The following is a 6000-nucleotide window of genomic DNA, read 5'->3' as shown; positions in this document are numbered from 1 at the left end:
ACCTCCGTGGCGCAATGGATTAGCGCGTTGGACTTCTAATTAAAAGGTTGTGGGTTCGAGTCCCACCGGAGGTGTTTTATTTTTACCCTTTCTGCCGAAGCTAAAGGGATAGTAATCCTTTTAGGTAGCGATACATGGCCTATTGTACTATTCTACCAAATCTACAAAAGCCGCTATTTTTACCTTGCAGTTCACTTGAGTCAAACAAGGCTTTTAAAATTAAATTTAGCGTTAAAAGATCCACAACCCAAGATTATATTAGTCTACTTAACTTACGATACACGTTGTCTAAACGTTGTCATCGCCAAAGGCGAGAAGGAGATAGCAGATCATTCCGACATGGAAATGGTTTCGTTTGAATACAAACAACATGCATTGAATCAGTCATTCCAGCTATTCTTGCAGTGGATCTTGGAATGACCTATCTCCTATTGCTTTTCGCCTATTGCCTATCGCCTTTGGTGATGACAACCTTTTATGAAATAAATATATACTGACCTGGTTTCAGGCTAAGGTGACTAATTTAATTGCGAGTAAATTTAGCGATCTTAGCAAGTCACCCGTTTTCTGTCAAAAGTTAAACACTCAGATATTTCTGAATTTAGCACAAGTAGTGGCTCAAACATTTAGGCTTTTAACAGTGTATTAGAAATATCATTTTGGAGTTATGTTTGCCGCATGTACGGGCCGATTTTCTAACAGTGGTTTTTCACGATATTGTCCTCCTGCTCGCTTAAAACAACAACAACAACAACAACAACAACCACATAAGCACATTATTATTTTCTTGAATGATAAATTGCACAAAATAATTGGTCCGCTACCCGCAACTAGTTTTAAGAACTAATCGACATCAAATCTGATTTTACAGTGCCTACTTAGGAGAGTGGTGTAAGGGGTGCGCAGCCCCACCCCCTCCCCGCAGATGGGACGACATGTACTTCGTTGTTGGTGCTTGAATTTATGTTTGCCAATAGACAAAAACGGCGCTCCCCTCCACTCCTAAAATTGATTACTAAGTGTGTGTAAGTCTTATTAAATATGTGTAAATGTGTGTAACTCTGTGCGTATGTATGTATAAAGGTCTATAAGAGTGTGTAAGAGTGTGTAAGTGTGTGTAAGTGTGTGTAAGTGTGTGTAAGTGTGTGTAAGTGTGTGTAAGTGTGTGTAAGTGTGTGTAAGTGTGTGTAAGTGTGTGTAAGTGTGTGTAAGTGTGTGTAAGTGTGTAAGTGTGTGTAAGTGTGTGTAAGTGTGTGTAAGTGTGTGTAAGTGTGTGTAAGTGTGTGTAAGTGTGTGTAAGTGTGTGTAAGTGTGGTAAGTGTGTGTAAGTGTGTGTAAGTGTGTGTAAGTGTGTGTAAGTGTGTGTAAGTGTGTGTAAGTGTGTGTAAGTGGTGTGTTGTAAGTGTGTGTAAAGTGTGTGTAAGTGTGTAAGTGGTGGTAAGGGTGTGTAAGTGTGTGTAAGTGTGTGTAAGTGGTGTGTAAGTGTGTGTAAGTGTGTGTAAGTGTGTTGTAAGTGTGTTGTAAGTGTGTGTAAGTGTGTTTGTAAGTGTGTTGTAAGCTGTGTGTAAGTGTGTGTAAGTGTGTGTAAGTGTGTTGTAAGTGTGTGTAAGTGTGTGTAAGTGTGGTAAGGTGTGTAGTTTGTAAGTGTGTGTAAGTGTGTGTAAGTGTGTGTAAGTGTGTGTAAGTGTGTGTAAGGTGTGTTGTAAGTGTTGTGTAAGTGTGTGTAAGTGTGTGTTTGGTGTAAGGTGTGTAAGTGTGTGTAAGTGTGTTGTAAGTGTGTGTAAGTGCTGTGTGTAAGTGTGTGTAAGTGTGTGTACGTGTGTGTAAGTGTGTGTAAGGTGTGTAAGTGTGTGTAAGTGTGTGTAAGTGTGTTGTAAGTGTGTGTAAGGGTGTAGTGTGTAAGTGTGTGTAAGTGTGTGTAAGTGCGTGTAAGTGGGAGTGTATAATTGTGTAATTGTGTTTAAGTGTGTGTAAATGTTCGTAAGTGTGTGTAAGTGTGTGCAAGTGTGTGTGTGTAAGTGTGTGGGTGTGTATGAGTGTGTGTGTGTAAGTCTGTGTAAGTGTGTTAAGGTGTGTGTGTAAGTGTGTGGTGTGTAAGTGTGTGTGTGTGTAAGTGTGTGTGTGTGTAAGTGTGTGTGTGTGTAAGTGTGTGTGTGTGTAAGTGTGTGTGTGTGTAAGTGTGTGTGTGTGTAAGTGTGTGTGTGTGTAAGTGTGTGTGTATGTAAAATTGTGTAAAATATGTATATTTAGGCACTGGCTAAAAGCGGAGCTCCCGATACGGAAGTCACAGGGAGACCAATTTGAATGAAACTGAAAGGTAAAAATAAGATCGGGGAAAAAATCTTCAATTATGTTTTATTCGAAAGGATGATATTTTCTCCCATAATAAAAACCATGCAGTGAAATTGAATCAAAATGCACTACATGGTTGTTTTTTTTGTTTTTTTTGTTTTTGTTTTTTTTTTTCGCGAGTATACTCTCCCACTGAGGAATTTTGTACACAACTTACCACCACCCCCAGGGGCTAGTTTTGTTCTTGGAAGATTCTTCGACAAAAAGTTTTCCAAGGCCGACAGTTTTAGGTTTTGAATCTCTTTTACTTAAAGAAAAACGAAAACTAACTACAGATAATCCAATACAATATCAAATTTAGTGAAATTTACCTCGGATGTCTTTCATTGAGATCGAAAATTAGGACAAATCAAGACCAAAAAACAGACTTGAAAACTGGTTAAGGTGAGCAAAAAATGAGGTTTACTTAAAAAAACAGAGCTTACCTTCATTTGTACAGTTGACAAGAACAACTGAGACAAAATAAAAAATAATGCAAAAGGCAATGCAAAATACAAAATGACTCATTTCTTTGGCAGTAAATTGGCGTTTGTAAATGGTTTTGAATATTTTTTAGCTTTTTAGAGTGAAAGTCTAGTAGGTCTTTATACAATAACATCTTTCAACAACACAAATTTAAGCTCATTTTTATAATCATAATTACTCGAACAGCTTAATAAACAGTTGAATATTTGGTAAAAATTTATATTTCTTTTAATGATTAAATAAATTATCCGTGTAGAAAGATATCGAAAAGTCTTCTTTGTTTTGCCGATTGGACCCCGCGATAGGAGGCGAAAAAAGCTTTTTCTTGAACGAAAAACATACGATAGCTGGTTAAAAACAACCGAATTGTTAAAGATTTAAAAGCTAAATAATGGACGAATAATTGTTGTAATATGCTCTTCATATTATATTTCCTGCAGCATTAAAATGAATTCATCTTATCGATAGAAATATAAAAAGTTTTGAGACAAAGTCTTTGATTTCTCGATTCGTCGAGAAAAAAGCCTGCTTGTCAAAAAAAAAAAATATATATATATATATATATATATATACGATTGTTTGCTAAAATACACACACCTCAATTCTTGAAGAACACTTCTTGATCAATCTTTGACTACATTAAAGTGTTTTTTAATTGTTTTTGGTCTATAACTTGTCCTAAAGCGATTTTTTCTGTGCATTTGAGAGCCCCATTCGTAAGTAGTTTTGCTTTGACGTCAAGCGGGATTCCTGTGTTTTCTACACGCCCGGACGGACGGACAGACGGACGTACGGAGCAAAGTGACGTCAGCCAAACCATGAAAAATCAACTCGATGGTTTACCATTTTTTCTTAAATATGGGGCTACGCTCGGGAGCTCCGATATAAGTGTAAGTGTGTGTGTATGTGTATGTAAGTGTATCTAAGTGTGGGTAACTATGTGTAAGTGGGATTGTATGTTTGTGTAAATGTGTTTAAGAGTGTGTAAGTGTGTGTAAGTGGAGGTGTATGTTTGTGTAAGTGTGTGTATGTGTGTGTACGTGTTTGTAAGTTTGTGTAAATGTTTGTAAATGTGTGTAAGTGTGTATATATGTGTGTGTAAGTGTAAATGTGTGTGTGTGTATAAATGTGTGTAAGTGTGTGTAAGTGTGCGTAAGTGTATGTAAGTGTGTGTAAGTGTGTGTAAGTGTGTGTAAGTGTATGTAAGTGTGTGTAACTTTTTGTAAATGTGTGTGTATGTCAGTATAAGTGTGTGTACGTGTGTGTAAATGTGTTTAATTGTGTATGTATGTGTGTGTATGTGTGTGTGTAAGTGTATGTGTGTGTAAGTGTGTGTGTAAGTGTGTGTAAATGTGTGTAAGCGTGTGTAAGTGTGTGTAAATGTGTGTAAGTGTGTGTAAGTGTGTGTAAGTGTGTGTAAGTGTGTGTAAGTGTGTGTAAGTGTGTGTAAGTGTGTTGTAAGTGTGTGTAAGTGTGTGTAAGTGTGTGTAAGTGTGTGCAAGTGTGTGCAAGTGTGTGTAAGTGTGTGTAAGTGTGTGTAAGTGTGTGTAAGTGTGTGTAAGTGTGTGTAAGTGTGTGTAAGTGTGTTGTAAGTGTGTGTAAGTGTGTGTAAGTGTGTGTAAGTGTGTGTAAGTGTGTGTAAGTGTGTGTAAGTGTGTGTAAGTGTGTGTAAGTGTGTGTAAGTGTGTGTAAGTGTGTGTAAGTGTGTGTAAGTGTGTGTAAGTGTGTGTAAGTGTGTGTAAGTGTGTGTAAGTGTGTGTAAGTGTGTGTAAGTGTGTGTAAGTGTGTGTAAGTGTGTGTAAGTGTGTGTAAGTGTGTGTAAGTGTGTGTAAGTGTGTGTAAGTGTGTGTAAGTGTGTGTAAGTGTGTGTAAGTGTGTGTAAGTGTGTGTAAGTGTGTGTAAGTGTGTGTAAGTGTGTGTAAGTGTGTGTAAGTGTGTGTAAGTGTGTGTAAGTGTGTGTAAGTGTGTGTAAGTGTGTGTAAGTGTGTGTAAGTGTGTGTAAGTGTGTGTAAGTGTGTGTAAGTGTGTGTAAGTGTGTGTAAGTGTGTGTAAGTGTGTGTAAGTGTGTGTAAGTGTGTGTAAGTGTGTGTAAGTGTGTGTAAGTGTGTGTAAATGTGTGTAAGTGTGTGTGTATCTGTGTGTAAGTGTGTGTAAGTGTGTGTAAGTGTGTTTAATTGTGTATGTATGTGTGTGTAAGTGTGTGTAAGTGTTTTTAATTGTTGGTAACTTTGTGCAAGTGTGTTTGAAAGTGTGTTTGAAAGTGTGTACGTTTGTGTAAGTGTGTGTAAGTAGATAAGTAAGAAAAAAATAAAAGACAGTATACAAAAAAACTGAGGATGGAGAATGATGGAAGTTTTTGGAAACTTGTGAAACCATTAGACCTTGCAGAGATAGCTGGATTAGTACACGCTGAAAAACATGTTATAATAACAATGTATGAGATGTTAACTATATGATAAAGAATTAAAAAGACGGACTTCCTCAATTCTCCACAATATACTCCAGATTCAAATTCTCTTGATGATACTATGTACTTATTGACTGATTTAGGTCGGGCCGTACGGGAAAACAATTGGCTCCAGGTGATGCCGTACAAATGACCGAGATAAAAATATTCACCCGTAATGCCCGACCTAATTCAGTCAATAAGCATTTTATCATATGACCCTAAATAAAAAATATATGGAGACGGCCCTGCTCACGCCATTTTTGCCATGGTTTTTCTAAGAGTAGGGCGCGCGCACGGGCAGATACGGGTCATATGATAATACATCATATTTTTATGATTTAAGCAGCACTTATCCTGACTATTTACCTTGCGATGCTAACTGAACTTTCATTCAAAAGTAGCCCGCTGATATACAAATAACAATACAACAGTTAATTTAAGGACGATAAAGCTAGTAAACACGTTTTTAAGTAGCTATATGCCAAGCAATACATTCATACTATAAGAAAGAAAAAAAGAAAATGAAAAGGTTTTTGTTATCGAGATATTAACGATTAAACACAAGCGTCTCAACACGTTTTTGATGGAAAAAAACTGATCTTTACTGATGCGAAAATAACCATCAGTAACCGTTAAATGAAGCTTTTCTAGAAAACTTAAACTATACATGTCGTAGCCTCACAAATACGAATACATCAAAATATTTGAGAAAATATTGAGAAATTTAGTCAACT

At 36.8% G+C, this 6000-nt stretch overlaps 1 non-coding gene across 1 annotated transcript; it reads left to right on the top strand.

Moving 5' to 3' along the window:
* Trnar-ucu (transfer RNA arginine (anticodon UCU)) lies at positions 1 to 74 on the top strand. The gene has a single exon. It is a non-coding gene; the product is annotated as a tRNA-Arg (tRNA).
* Positions 75 to 6000: the final 5926 nt, after the last annotated feature.

The sequence above is a fragment of the Actinia tenebrosa genome, unplaced genomic scaffold (genome assembly GCF_029948245.1).
Source record: "Actinia tenebrosa isolate PJP-AT-01 unplaced genomic scaffold, QUT_ActTen_1.0 utg165__unscaffolded, whole genome shotgun sequence".
Classification (NCBI taxonomy): Eukaryota; Metazoa; Cnidaria; class Anthozoa; order Actiniaria; family Actiniidae; genus Actinia; species Actinia tenebrosa.
The sequence above is the reverse complement of the archived record's forward strand: the minus strand, read 5'-3'. Positions and strand labels throughout refer to the sequence as shown.